Raw genomic sequence first — 15978 nt, 5'->3', positions numbered from 1 at the left:
CAATGTTGACCTGAGATTCATAATGAAGCGCCTCTCGATTAATACAAACTTTCAATGAACGCCACTTTAACTCCCTTGGGGAATTAATTTCTAAAAACGCTCAAAACTATTTTCTTGTTGCCTATTATTGTGTCTTTTACGATATTTCAAGATCACTATTTACAAAAAATGTCGTTCCCGATGCAAACTTACAACCCTTTTTTCACTAAGGGAATGAATTAAAAAAAACCGGCCAAGTGCGAGTCGCACTCGCGCACGAAGGGTTGCGTACCATTATTTATAAAAACCGCATAAAAATATGTTTGTTGTAAGTGAGCCCAACTTATACATTTATTTTAAGTAATCTGTTTTTAGTATTTGTTGTTATAGCGGCAACAGAAATACATCATCTGTGAAAATTTCAACTAACCGAGATAGCTAGTCGGTTCATGAGATACAGCCTGGTGATAGACGGGCGGATGGACGGACGGACAGCGAAGTCTCAGTAATAGGACCCCGTTTGACCCTTTGGGTACGGAACCCTAAAAACGTGATATGTATCAGATTTCGTTTATTTGAATATAGAGGTAATGCCCGTTTGCAAAGTTTCAAGTTCCTAGCTAAAAAAAAACTCGTACCACATATAAACTTCTATCCCCTTAGGGGTTGAATTATCAAGAACGTTAAAATAAACTTTTTTTAAATCTTACATTATGTTTTTCTATGAAGTTTTAAAGCATTTGTAATGGATTCAAACTTTCAACCCCTAATTGACCCTTTTAGGAAAATATTTTTTAATAACGCTGAAATAGTTTTTGTTTTATTCTAATAATATGCCCATTTACAAATTTTCAAGTCCCGCACTCAAAAAAATGATTGATTTCCATACAAACTTTCAACTCCTTTTCTACTACTGCTGAAATTTGTTTTATTTTAATAAAATACTTTTTTACAAAGTTTCCAGTTCCTAGCACAAAATAAAACTTGAACCCCATACAAACCCTCATCCCCTTTTTAACCCCCCTTAGGAGTTGAATTTTCAATAACGCTGAAATTACTTTTCTTGTGTTTTATTAATATGCCTACGTGCAAAGATTCAAATCCCGCACTCAAAAATATATTTGATCTCCATACAATCTTACAACCCATTTTTCACCGCCTTGGAGGATGAATCTTCGAAAACGCTGAAATTAGTTTTCTTCTATTTTAATAAAATACCTTTTTTAAATGTTTCAAGTTCCTAACTCAAAATAAAACTTGAACCCCATACAAACCTTCATCCCCTTTTTAAACCCCCTTAGAGGTTGAATTTTCAAAAACGCTGAAATTACTTTTCTTGTGTTTTAATAATATGCCTACGTGCAAAGTTTCAAATCCCGCACTAAAAAAAATATTTGGTCTCCATACAATCGTTTAACCTCTTTTTCACCACCTAAGGGGATGAATTTTCAAACACTCTGATTCTTCTATTTTAATAAAATACCTGTTTTAAAAGTTTCAAGTTCCTAGCTCAAAATAAAACTTGAACCCCATACAAACCTTCATCCCCTTTTTAACACCCCTTAGGGGTTGAATTTTCAAAAACGTTGAAATAATTTTTATTTGTAATCGGCTATTATGCCTTTATAAGAAGTTTTAAAACAATGGTAATGGATTCAAACTTTCAACCACTTTTTAACCCCTTTAGGGAATGTATTTTTAAAAACGCGGAAATTACTTTACGTGTTTTAATAATATGCCTAAAAAATATTTGATCTCCATACAATCTTTCAACCCCTTTTTCACCACGTTAGGGGATGAATTTTCAAAAACGCTAAATTTCGTTTTCTTCTATTTAAATAAAATACCTTTTTATAAAGTATCAAGTTCCTAGCTTAAAATAAAACTTGAATCCCATACAAACTTTCATCCCCCTTTTAACCCCCTTAGGGGTTGGATTTCTCAAAATCATCATTTTCTAAACCTTCTGGCATCTAATACAAACATTTTGATGTCAAAATTAGCTAAATCGGTCCAGCGGTTCTCGAGTTTATGCGTGACTAACAAACGTATTTGATTTTTATTTATATAGATAGATAGATTACAATAAATACACCTTTTTCCAAATAAAAGAACATTTTGAAGTGAAAAGTGAAAACTTCTTCAGCGGCGCTGTGCACTTTTAGTAATGGCGAAAAAATGTTAAACTCGCGACAGGTCGCGTGACCGACAGATTCGTCAGATTGAAAATTCGTAAGACGGACACGTGACCTGATCGAAAAACTCCATGATGGTTCTAGTAATGATGATGGTGTAAGAGTCGTTGAAATTATGGATGGAAGTGATTTTTCCGAGAGATAAACTTTTTAATGTTAAATAATTATAATGGTTCTGTACCTCTAGTGTAAATAAATTCGATTTCCAAACGTGACGTACGCGTTTGCGTTTAGTCTCATTTTGTATTGAATTTCGAAAGAGCGCGCCAAGCGGGACGTTTTGGAAACTCAAAATCCTATACAAAATTACACTTAACGCAAACGCGTTCGTCACGTTATGATGTCGATCAAAGTTACACTAGGGGTACTGAAGTGTTAAATTTTTTATGTAATATAAATTGTCATGTTTGTGTACGATAGCGCAATAGTATTTTATTAACCACATAAATGATAGTACTTTTATTTTATTGTATTTCTTGGGAAAACTTACAGCTAATGTAACAAAATAGGTTTCGAAATAAAAACAGTAAGCCAATTACAAGTTTCCACAGGTAGAAACTGCATAAAGTACATGGCGTGCGAAATTGCAGATAGGCAGATACTGATAATTAAAGCAATTCGTGCAAAATTATTCCCTAACCATTCCAAAATATCAAAAATGCACAACGTTAGTATTCAAGTTTCATTTCTGCCAGCACTCCCGGAGGGCAACCCGTTTTTAAATCGGTTCACATGATAGAGAATTATCCTCGAAAAACCAACATACGTGCATTACATCGCGCAATTTGCCGATAGATGGCGCTGTACACAATTATACTTAGTATAGATACTTCTGATAAAATCTTTCGCCTTTATAGTTAGTTACACGGGATAATTCAAAGTAGATGCTGGTGAAATATGTGTGTTATGTATAATATTGTCTGACCATCTTTTGTACCATATTTCATGCAAAATATAGTTATTTGTATTTGCTTTGGAACGGAACCCTCGGTGCCCGAGTAAAACGAACTCGCACTTGACCGGTTTTTTATTTCATGTCATCCACCTTTTAGCCGGCCTGTAAACTGTAAAACAAGAACATAATGCATATTTATGTTGATGGTTGAACCCACGAAAAGCCCTAATAACAATTTTAAGAAACTAAGTTTAGATAGACTAAGTATAGAGTATGTATTAAACTAACGAGAAGAGAAAGCCTAAACATGGCTCAAAATAGCTCCCTTCCTAGAATATTACGCTAAAGGTTCCTATTGAATATTGAAAACAATTAGTCAACGTCTTTGCTAGGGGTTTATCTTAAGACATTAAATGTACATAAATAAAACTTCAGTAAAAAAGTGCATTTTAAATGAGTTAAAAATACTAGTACATATTCAAATAATAAACGCACTTTTATTTTATTTTTCTTTTTTGACTGATTTATATATTATTTCGGACTTTTGAAGCCATCATTTTCAAACTATTTACTACTCTAATCAATAAGGATAATTAAGAACCCTACAGTTATTTTTACCCGACTGCGTCAAAAGGCAGGGAATGTTTTTCGAGCGTATGTATGTGTCGTCTCTTATTATGACGGCTGCGTTTGATGGAATTCAAGTATTAAAATGGTCTATGCTTGAGTGTGTTTGTGCGATACACTGACTTTTATTTGAATGACCCGAACAGCTGCGTTAATGGATTGGTTCCTGGCATCCTGAGAGGAACCGTTAGTCATATTTGAATGGGAAAGTGTGGCAGTCGACCTCACTACATTCCTATAATTAATATTTGTATGGTTTGTATCGTTTTAGCTATGACGTGCATCAAGTAGCATCTGTAGCATTAATCTACGTGATTGTCGATATCAGAAGTGGAATGTTCATTTCTTCGGCAGACCCTATATCCCAAACGACAGTATATGTAAGTCCGGTTTTTGGTTTTTATAATAATAATTCCTTTTGTTAAAGTTCTACCAAATGGTGTGCTACACGTTGATTTACTTGATTTTTATTAATTATATTAAAATAAAAGTAGTTACATGCATGGGGACGCCCCGTCATAATTATTTATTTTCTTTTTCCCCGACGCAAATAGAGGGGTGTTATATGTTTGACGCCAAGGTTTGTCTTACTGTCTGTCTGTGGCATCGATTTCCATGCGGTGGTTCTTCGCTTGTTTGATAAAAATTGATCCAGCATTGTGAAGAGTATCAGCTCTTTTCGAAAATGATTTAAGGCATTTTTGGCATAAAATGGAGTTATTTGGCATATACTCGTAGCTAAGAGATTTTTTAAATTAAATAATTATAACTTGTACCATAAGAAGCGGCACTGGGAAGCCAACTTTTTCAGTAGTAAAAGGAGCTACATCGAAAATTAGTAAGTACGGGAGATCGATCTCTAGGGCGCTTACCTTTTTTAAATTTACCGCCTTGTTTACTGAAAGTAGCTACGATGTCTGTGACATACGGTACGGACAGACGGACGGACGAACCGTCGGACAGACGGACATGACGAAACTATAAGTAAGGGACAAATTTGGTTTTGCCATTTTCGCTACGGAATCCTAAAAATATAAGGCCACCATAAACCGGTCATGTGCGAGTTGGACTCTTAAAAATTCCGTCCGTACCCAACGCACATTTTCTCCACAATCTCCATGGCACACAACGCGGGTAAAGTCGCGGGCAGCGAGTTATGCCGCAGCCGTTTATTTTGTCAACATTTTAGTAGCTTAGATCTTATAAAAAATTATATGGGTATTTCTTATTTAATGGCTCCTCTACACGATGGACCATCATAGTGGCCCACTAAGCTGGGCCAGCGTGTAGAGAGGGTAGTGGTGTCGGATGGCTTATGGCGCGCGGGATGGCGATGGGATGGCCGCGGTGTCGGTTTTTCGTCCGCACATCAAAGGCAGTGGTCGAGTGAGGACGTTCGTGCTGTGTATTATTTTGATTAAAAATGACGAGTATGTTGCCGCATCACGAAAGAATAAAGTTTTTAGAGTTATATCGGGGAGAAAGCGTAACATGGAACCCCAAACATAAAGACCAAAACTATAGAAATAAGGTAGCAGGATATTTAAAAAAAAAAGTTTTTATAACAAATAGTGCACGAATTAATTAGAGGATTAGGAAAATTACTTATATTTACATTACGCAGACATCTGTATATACAGTACATTCACAATTTAAATAAATAAGTATACCAATAATAAAAGAAATAAATATTAGATACCTACATATCTAAATATATGTACATACATAAATTATATATTTGTACAATATATACCTACACAATATATATCTACACAGCGGCACATTAAGGAAGAGACAAGTAATGATTTTTAGTAGGGTCTCAAAGCTTTGAAGAGTTTATTGCACAAATTTAAATTGACATAGTTGACAACCTGTCTGGCCTAGTGGGTAGTGACCCTGCCTATGAAGCCGATGGTCCCGGGTTCAAATCCTGGTAAGGGCATTTATTCGTGTGATGAGCAGGGATATTCGTTCCGGAGTCATGGATGTCTTCTATGTATTTAAGTATTTATACATATGTATATCGTTGTCTAAGTACCCACAACCAATACAAGCCTTATTGAGCTTTCCGTGGGACTTAGTCAATTTGTGTAATACTGTCCTATAATAAGTAATTTATTTATTTATTTATTGCGATGGATAGATAACATCCACCATAATCTTCTACGTCATTTCTTTATTATTGTGCAGATTAAGAAAAGGTTGGTACGTGGCGTATAAATAAATTGCTGCAGCGGCTAATACTTCCACGTCCACGTCCATCTTGGAAAACGAATAGATCGCAACTGAATGTCGCCATCGTGTAGTGGCGTGTCAGCCATCGCATGGCCACCTCGCTGGGCCAGCGCTGGGCCATCGTGAAGAGGAGCCATAATGTGATAACGTCACATATTGATACATAGGACGACAAAAATTATAGAGATAATAAAAAGGTTTTTTGCGTAAATTCTTCACGGAACACGACGCGGATAATGTCGCGGGTCTGGTAATGCCGCAACCTTTCATTCAGTTAGCATTTGAATAGCTTCCCACGTTACAGCGGGGCTCACGCTCATTCTCCTCGTGACCGCGCAAACCCGCCGCACGCTCGCAGCCATTTCCTCTGTAAGGTTGCCTTTCCGCCCTTAGTCTTATCTTATCTCAAGTGGACCTTTACCTTCATTGATCTGAACGGATTTATTACCGGGTTTACCTAGTTTAGGGCTCTTCCTAGGCTATCTAACAATAGGATACTCCGAAAATTTTTAAACTCTTCTACTATTTACCGGAAATTATATTTAATCAAATAAAATTTGGTTGCCTAAAAAAATGTGTTCATGTCTATGTTTAATTGAAAAAAAAAAACCACTGGTTTGTTAGCCGAACGAACTAAGTTTCAATGTACAGTATACAAGATATACAATATGCATAAGTTAGATTGTTAACCTCTTTCTGGTCCCTATTATCTGGCTACCGCGTAGAAAGGGGCAAGTTGATATTGATAATCGCGCTCATCTGTTAACCACTTGCAAATACATCAAAATGTGTTCCTAACCTTCTAAAATTTATTTATTTTATTTATTCACCAACTTACATCTACAGTTAAACCAGACATGCAAGTTATGGGTTACATACATACTTATAACTAATTAGACTAAGCTTATCACTAGATTTAATTAATATTAATAGTTGTGGGTGTAGATATTGACTCCAGGTAGCGGGCTGCTGTGGCTAAGAATTTCGGTTCTGTTTGTTCGAATATGTCAAGAGTGGGATTATGGAAAACAATGTTATTAATATGGTTGAGTGCAACATATAGAGGACTAGTGACTAATGTCATTGTGTTGGTATTGGGAATTACGAACAGAGGTGTAATTCGTGGCCGGAGAGTAACTCTAACAAATGGTGATGGTACCTTAAAATCCACAAATTGCAGAAGCAATGGATTAAATATTAATCCACGTATTAACCTAAAAAAGTATTTTACCGTTGTGAGCTGCCTACGTACTTCAAGGCTTTGATATGAGACCATTCCTAATACAAACGGCGTGGGATACATGTAGGGATAGTACCCATGTGTTTTCCAGTAGAGATATCTGATAAATGACTTTTGATTTTTTTCAAGAAGAATATACTTTTTTTCATGCGGGTTCCATACAATGCAGTTAGTTTCCAGAAGGCTACGTACAAATCCATTATATAATAACGTAATGACATGATAAACGTTAAAGTGTTTTGACTGACGAACAACAAAGCCAAGGGATTTTCAGATGTAAAATCGGGGCAAGCAGAGATATAAGGCAGAGAAGCATTGCGAAAAAGATTTTTTAATACAGTTGCTCAAAAAGTGCTACTTTACGCAGCTGTTTAGCGTACGGAAAGTTGAATTACGCGAACTAGTGCTTTTTGCTATTCCACTTGTTCCAATTCATGACTACTTATTGATGATGATGAGTGTTAATGTTAGTTTCCTTTAAAGGTCGTAATCATCATAAAAACCTACTGTTAATGTAAAAATAATAAATATAAGCATATTTCATATTGCATTACATACTTCTTCATCATTATAACACTTATTTTTTAATATTGAATATTGAAAAACCGTTCTTAATGAGTTGTCTGAATGGAACGGAATAGCTGCCGAAACGCCTGTCAAAGCAGAGGCGTTTTTTCTTACTGCAAGATTGTTTTAAGTTTCCAAAGGCAACATTCGATATTGTTTTCATACAATTTAAATATACGATACACAAATAATCGTAAATAACGATACTTAGGTAATAATAGTATAATATTTTATATTTACAATTGTTTCTGTCTTATGGCTCCTCTACATGATGGCCCAGCGTAGGCCAGTCCAAGGGACGCAGCTATGCGGTGAAATGAGATAGCAATATCACTTGCTCCCTCTAACGCATAAATGCGTCCCTAGGACTGGCCTACGCTGGGCCATCAGGTAGAGGAGCCATTATACAACATGCATAAAAAAGTACGTCGTTCGATACACGTGCGGAAATACTTTCCGCACTAGCATCGAAATGTACTATTATTAACTTATGTTTGATTTAGATATTTTCTATATTAGGTATAATATATTCCTTATTACAGATTTGTATTTTCCTTTTATCTGTCATGGGATGGAGCTATAAAAAACTACCTTGTTATTAGTTATACTTTAGGTATAATCCGATTCCCACAAGATGCTATTCGCAGCGAACTATGGAAAGAAGCTGTCCAATTAGAGAGACATGAAATTGATTGGATGCCTGGTAAGAGATCTAGAATATGTTTTAGGAATATCAAAGATGAAGATTTCGACTTGTCAAAAAAGGATTCACACAGCTATAAAACCGCTGTTCGTTCAATGGTTTGTTACGCCCGCTCTGTGACAACCAACCCGAGAGATAACCATACCCGGTCTCCTATATGTAGTATATGTAGATATTTTTTCTGTCACTCTTTTAATGAGATTATTTAACAAATACACATATTATCTGAAAATGTGGATCGATTCGTGTACCCCTGTAAATTTTTCTGGCTGTACCTGAAATACCTGAATTGACTACGCTCTGCCATACAGATTAATAATAAAATGTATATAGCCATAAAAATACTTATTATTAGCGGAATATGTTAACAGAACAATGAATATTTACTTATGTTGGGTTAGTCTCTCATTTCATAACAACATTGTATGAATTGTATCTAGTTCTCTTTTAAAATTATTATACGTGTATTATTTGACTGGTTCTTCAAACTATTATGGCAAAACATAAACCTATCCCTGTCTACGTCATATTCTAATCAAAATATGAACCGCGAACTCTCAGCTGCCAGTAAGTACAGCAAGAAGGTTAGAACTATTAGCGGATTTATGTCGCTGGTTGGAAGGTTTTGACATTATATCAGGGCGGCGACACTTAGAAAAATGTAGTTAACATTAGTAAAGATGGCGGCTGTTTCTATTAATGGGATCCGATAACCTACTTTTGCGTAAAGTTGACTACCGATTGTGCAAACTACATCACCAGATGTCACTATAAAATTGTACAATTTAAAGGCATGAATACAACATTAAGAAGGTTGCATATACCTCGTATGTCAAGACCTAGCCTATGCTTTATTTATAGGACCTTTATTTTAAGCTTATTTTTAGTTTGTATTATTATTTTTAAGTTTATAATGTATAAGTTATTGTTCCATATTGTAATTATTATTTTATCTTTATTTATACTGTTAATATAATAATTAAAAATATTAAATTGTAATGTTAGACCTAGCTTTATTCATAATGTTGTTACCTAGCAACTGTTGTTTACTGTCAAATAAATGTAAACAGAGATATGATTGATATGAACTTATTATTGCTCTATTAATTTTAAACTGCAGAGCAAAGCAGAGTAAAATCGGAGCAAGCATTAATCACGAGTCAAATTCAGATAGGGAAATTAGAATCCCAATATTTCCAATGTTACAAAACCTGGAGGCTTAAAATTTTAAGTGTTCAGGGCAATTCCGGGAGTATGGAAGGTAGAGGCAAGGAACAGAATCTCCATATACCAAAAAGTGTCCGACAAAAAACCATAAATAGGTGGCGCTACAATACCTAGAATACTTGAGAAAAAAATCTAATCATAGACAGCGCACTTCACTCCGTCAATAACGCCTAGGTTCTTAGCTACTCTAGCGCTACTCTGGAGAGATTTGGAACCCCTTATAGCCGGGAGGTTCAGATATTTTCTAAGGTAAGAAGAAAATAGCATCCTCCTTAGCGCTCAAGCAGCGATGAAAAGAACCGACGATTACCTATTTTAATTTTGTTTACGACAAACATTTCCGCGGACACTCTGCCTAGATTTGTGCAATTTGATTCCGCTAAGTTAGACGAGATAAAGTGCATCTATGGAGGTACGTGCGTAGACATTAGACAAGACATACGTCCTATGCCTGAAGTTCATTAGTACAAGAAGGACCCGAACCATGATGTTTATTTTAAATAATATCTGGAGCGAATTGTTTACGGAGCTAGAGAGCGAGACGAAATTACCAGTAATTCTCCTAATGTGCACTTTACCTATCCTCACTTTACCTCCGGAATATCTTGAATTCAAGTCCAGTTGGATGTTAAGGTCCAAAAAGAAACGCTCAGTTGAGAACTAGGCAAGTCAGTTGCGCACATGAAAAGTTCTAAGTCAGACTGGGAAAAAAGTCACAGAAGACGAAGCTAATGCAGCTTTGTACACAAAGATGAACAATTCAAGTACTTACAACACCTAGTCTATTACTATCTTGTATACCAAATTGAAAACAAGAAACATATACTTGCTTTACTATAAAGTATGTCTTTATTTTGGTTTCCATTCTTTTGAAATTTTTCTACATAATATTAGGTCTACTTGGGTGGCTCAAAAGTTAATATTTTGTTTGATATCTTGTAAACAATAAAACTATCAAAGTTACAAGAAATCAAACAAAAAATTAACTTGTAAACCGCCCAAGTAAACCTAATATTATGTAGTACGAAAGTACCTACACATACGGATGCATATGTAGATGTGCACGCACACATACATAGCTAGTTTCGGATGCAAATTAGAGATAGCGCTTCGAAATTAGTTTCCTTAGAAAGCTTCAAGAGGGCTCTCATTTCCAATATACTTACTTTACTTTATATTATATGCATTTCATCTAGACTAAACTTATTTATCTGTGTACATTAGTGTAATAGGGAGCGTGCATGAACTGTACGAGGCAATACAGAAGCCGTCAGATTTTTGGCGCAGAGGCGTAAATGTGATGTATATTGTTCCGATGTAGCCCACAAGATGGCAGAACCTACTATGCACTAGAAAACAATACCTACATGTTTATGGTTCCGATTCAGGCCACAAGATGACAGTCCCTCTAACGCGCACGGTACCTATAGAGATGAGATGACTATTATTTCGTTTATCAGTTTTGATTACAGGCTCTGTAAACGAAACGTATAAGTAGTCTTATTTAAATGTCGGCGTAATTGTGTATGTGTACTAATTGTCCCGAGAATTTGAACGGTAAGTTCTCAAATGCGGATTCCATGCATATTCCATTTTATTTCCGTTCACTGGTGGGTACGCTAGTATATTATATATGTGACGGGCTTTAAGGTGGGTAACAAATAACCCGACCAAATTACGTCAATTGTTTTTGGTATGTTGTCAGGAATGTTAAAACGTGTTTTTAATTTTGTTGCATTTCATATGTTCTGTTCCTCACGGGCGCACGCGTATAGCGTAAAGGATTCTATCATCGATGCTACGTATACATATGTTACGTAGGCGTTATTACTGGCAAGTTTCTGCAAAGTTAGCGTGGTCAGAGTATAACACTGCTCATTTATAGCTACTAATAAATTATAAATTTACGTTTTTATTGGAACAAAAAAGAGATACCCTAAACCGGAAGAAATATCTGTATGGTGACTATAAAAATACATACATAATTAGATGGGTATATTATACATTAAATTCTGAATTGAGAACAATTGGCTAGAAGTGATTACCGGAAATAGAGTTATTTTTTCACATTGATGTTAAGGGGTCATCCAATAATTACGTCAGACGAATTTCTAGGTTTTTTGACCCCTCCCCCTCCTTGTCACACTTGGTCTCATTTAGCAAACCCCCCCCCCCCCCCCTAGTGTGAAGTCACATTTTAGACAATTTTTTTCAACGAAATCGGCGAATCGAATTTGGTACTATTAATATTTTATCAAAATATTTTTGACAAAAGAAATATTAGTAATTATAAAACAAACCCGATTAGGAAAATAAAATAAACACATAGGTATAATACGATTATCATTCCTAAAACTCGTTATTTAAATGTACAGGAAATAAAATAAAATACGGTTGCATACCGATGAAGTTAAAGTGACGTTACAAAGTTTGTGACTCCCCCCTCCCCCTTGTCACAACATGTCACATTCTCTTGACCCCTTCTCACCCCCTAAATATGTGATGTAATTAATGGATGGCCCCTAAGATCATGTAGGTATATGCACAGTCAGCGTCAAATACTAAATATAGGGTGTACCGAACTATTTGGCTACTTTGGTTGCTACAAAGTATTTGACGCTGACTGTACAATACAGGCATATAGATGACGTCATCTTCCGGTGCGAAAGATACGAGTTTTAGAGTTTTGTTCCAAATCCAAAATGGCAAAATCTTAAGGTTTCTCGTGTTTGGCGCTATGTAGCATCCGTATGTCACACCCGCGCGATATCACCTTTTCATACAAACGTAGTCCTCATTTTCCTCTCTGGATATTAACATTATTGAAAATATTTTGACATCATTTTGTTGTATAACAACCACAGCTATGCCCCTACGTTTGATTTTTTTCGAATTTTCAATGATTATAGGAGTTACAAGCATAAAAATTTCTTATGAAATCTGTTAATCGCTCCTAATTTTTATAATCTTATACCTTTAAACGAGCAATTCTTGTATATATATATATATATTTCGGGGATCTCGGAAACGGATCTAACGATTTCGATGAAATTTGCTATATGGGGGTTTTCGGGGGCGAAAAATCGATCTAACTAGGTCTTATCTCTGGGAAAACGCGCATTTTTGAGTTATATATAAATATATATTAATACAATAATCGCAAAAAGTCAAACGCAGGGGGTATAGCTATGGTTAATATACATCAAATTATGGAAAAATATTTACCAAATATCAATATCCAGAGAGGTAAATGGGGACTACGTTTGTATGGAAAATCGGCCTTCCTCACAACTATAAGGCCGCGAAGTGGGCGCACGCCACCGGCGGCGGCGCGGCAAGCGGGTCGAGTCGCGCGAACCCCCGCTCGCGCCACCCGGTACAGAGGACTCGAACAAAATGTATAGTATTGACTTGAATTAATCTGTGCTTGCCGCGCCGCCGGTCGCGTGCGTCCAGTTCGCAGCCTAATGGTGCTCCACATTATAAAATATAATGTTATATAACATTGTTTGACAGGGACAACATAATATAATGTTATATAACATTGTTTGACAGGGACAACATAATATAATGTTATATAACATTGTTTGACAGGGATAACATAATAAAATGTTATATAACATTGTTTGACAGGGATAACATAATATAATGTTATATAACATTGTTTGACAGCGACAACATAATATAATGTTATATAACATTGTTTGACAGGGACAACATAATATAATGTTATATAACATTGTTTGACAGGGATAACATAATAAAATGTTATATAACATTGTTTGACAGGGATAACATAATATAATGTTATATAACATTGTTTGACAGGGATAACATAATATAATGTTATATAACATTGTTTGACAGGGACAACATAATATAATGTTATATAACATTGTTTGACAGGGACAACATAATATAATGTTATATAACATTGTTTGACAGGGATAACATAATAAAATGTTATATAACATTGTTTGACAGGGACAACATAATATAATGTTATATAACATTGTTTGACAGGGACAACATAATATAATGTTATATAACATTGTTTGACAGGGACAACATAATATAATGTTATATAACATTGTTTGACAGGGACAACATAATATAATGTTATATAACATTGTTTGACAGGGATAACATAATAAAATGTTATATAACATTGTTTGACAGGGATAACATAATAAAATGTTATATAACATTGTTTGACAGCGACAACACAATAAAATCCCTTAAAAAATATAATATAGCTTTGGCAATAGCTGTAAGGTGCAAATTGTAATTTGAATGAATAAAATAAATAAATAAAATAATGTGGGAGCACTATAAAACCGAACTACAGCTTGTCAGACCACTTTGTCAGTAAAAAAGGAACGAACTTAAAAAGGGACGATAACCCTTCATGCCTACATTTTTTATTTTTGACCCTTTTTTCTACTCACTTTATTGACAGACTATAGATGTTCATTATTCTAAAGTCTAAGCCATAAAAAATACATGATGCATTGTTGTACTCATTGTCCTAAATATTGGTTTTTAATTTACTTAATAATTACTCCATTGAAATGGGATAGTAATTAAATACTACTATTAATTTAAGTAATTTAAGACTAAATAACTTAAATTTCTGTGTTAACATTATAGCTGGTAGTGCCAGCTCATGGGGGAGCTGGCACTACCAGCTCTTTGCTTGGCTTTTATGAAAAGTTTATTAATGTGGATTTGTTTTTCAATTTAATTTGTTATTAATATCACTTTCATATAAAATTTAACAACAAAAATCCTTTATTTCTTGCTTAGATACACTTTGAAGATTGCAGTTTTCACAAACCAAAATTTTTTTTTTTTTTCCTATGATTAGTTTTTTTTTATTCCAGCTCTATAAAGTTTTTTTTATTCTAGCTCTATGAAATATTGTTTAATTTAGGTTTTTCTTCCCTTACATGTCAGTATGTTTTTATGTGTGATTCAAGGCATCTTTCTAACATTTGTTAGTACTAGACAGATGCAACATACACCATGTAAATAGCAGGCAGTCAGCAGCCAAAATTATTATTTTATGTTTTTTAACCAAACCAACCAACCAGGGGAGGGTTATGTATTTCTAGTGTAGGTATGTTTTGCTGTCATATACTGTCAACACACTTGTAACAATTAATTAGTTTCAATTTCAATGAGCCAACTTGGCTTAAACAAACATAGAATATAAAATTAAAAATATTTGGAATTTATGTAGTTTTGGACAAAGCAAGTTGTTAATTGCTATTTGCATAAGTAGCCACCTTACAAAGCCTGTGCCAATATCTTATATACAAACGGAATCATTAAATTTACACAAATATTGCCAATTCATATCAAAACATTGGTATAGTTAAAATTACTTAATATATATACATAAACATAACATAGCAATAAAATAATTCATAATATTGAAGTATCTTATTTTCGTTCCAAAGTAAAAAAACAAAGCACCATGCATGACTTAAGTCGTTTAAATTTATTGAATTAGGTCGATTTTTAATTGCATAAAAAAACAATGTTAATAAAACCACTTTTGCCTCAAACTCATACACCACACTGTATATAGAACAAACAAGAATGAAATATCTAATTCAAAATGCATACATAGAAGTTCATGTTTTTGTTAACCACATATTATTAATCACATAACATTACACACAAAAACCTTTAAACTGTTACTTACCCTATTTATTATCGGATATTATTCCTGGTCATAGAAACAAAAACTGCAAAACTGTGCACAGATTCCTATATAACTAGGTGCTTGGTCATGGCTGCATTAGTGTTTTGGAGTTCAGATAACTAACTACATAAGAGACAAACTTAACGCTAGAGTTATTAAATTAATTCGCGAGTAATGTACAAGAAAAACTTACTTCCTAACAAAGTAAACCGAAAAATATATGATTTTAAACGTTTCTAGAAATCTCGACGGTACTAACACCAGAAATTAATTAGTTACGTCAAGCGCAGAACCGAGTAAACACAGCGTAATCCACCCGCGTAGTGAGTCGACCGCGGCGAGGGTTATTATTTCGTTTAGGCTGTCACATTTATAGGTCAAGAGCTGACACCAATATTATATGTTCAGCTGTTTGATAATAATAATAATAAAATTATTTATTTTGCACTACTAGAGAAAAGTTCATATTACAAACAAAGACAGGACTTAAATTAGTAGGTAACAACACGCGTACTTATCGCTATATAGCGATACAAGTAAAAATTATTTACTTTTTATTGTAGTTTGTTTATGTAGGAATTGCAAAGGTAGGTACAATTT

At 34.5% G+C, this 15978-nt stretch overlaps 1 protein-coding gene across 3 annotated transcripts in view; it reads right to left on the bottom strand.

Annotated features, from left to right (window-relative positions):
• The window catches only part of LOC133521862 (cryptochrome-1-like), a 29573-nt gene extending 13859 nt beyond the window's left edge, over positions 1-15714 (bottom strand). The window contains exons 1-2 of one of the 3 annotated variants that reach the window (XM_061856976.1): positions 15379-15713; positions 11036-11092 (exon numbers count right to left, since the gene is read on the bottom strand). The gene's annotated coding sequence lies outside the window, so the exon portion shown is untranslated. Of the gene's footprint in view, positions 1-11035; positions 11093-15378 lie in introns of all 3 variants that reach the window. The other 2 variants (XM_061856984.1, XM_061856968.1) reach the window with 2 other exon arrangements.
• Between the last annotated feature and the right edge of the window lie 264 nt (positions 15715-15978).

Source organism: Cydia pomonella, chromosome 1 (assembly GCF_033807575.1).
Source record: "Cydia pomonella isolate Wapato2018A chromosome 1, ilCydPomo1, whole genome shotgun sequence".
Lineage (NCBI taxonomy): Eukaryota > Metazoa > Arthropoda > Insecta > Lepidoptera > Tortricidae > Cydia > Cydia pomonella.
Note: the sequence above shows the minus strand (reverse complement) of the source record. Positions and strands in the feature narration are given on the sequence as shown.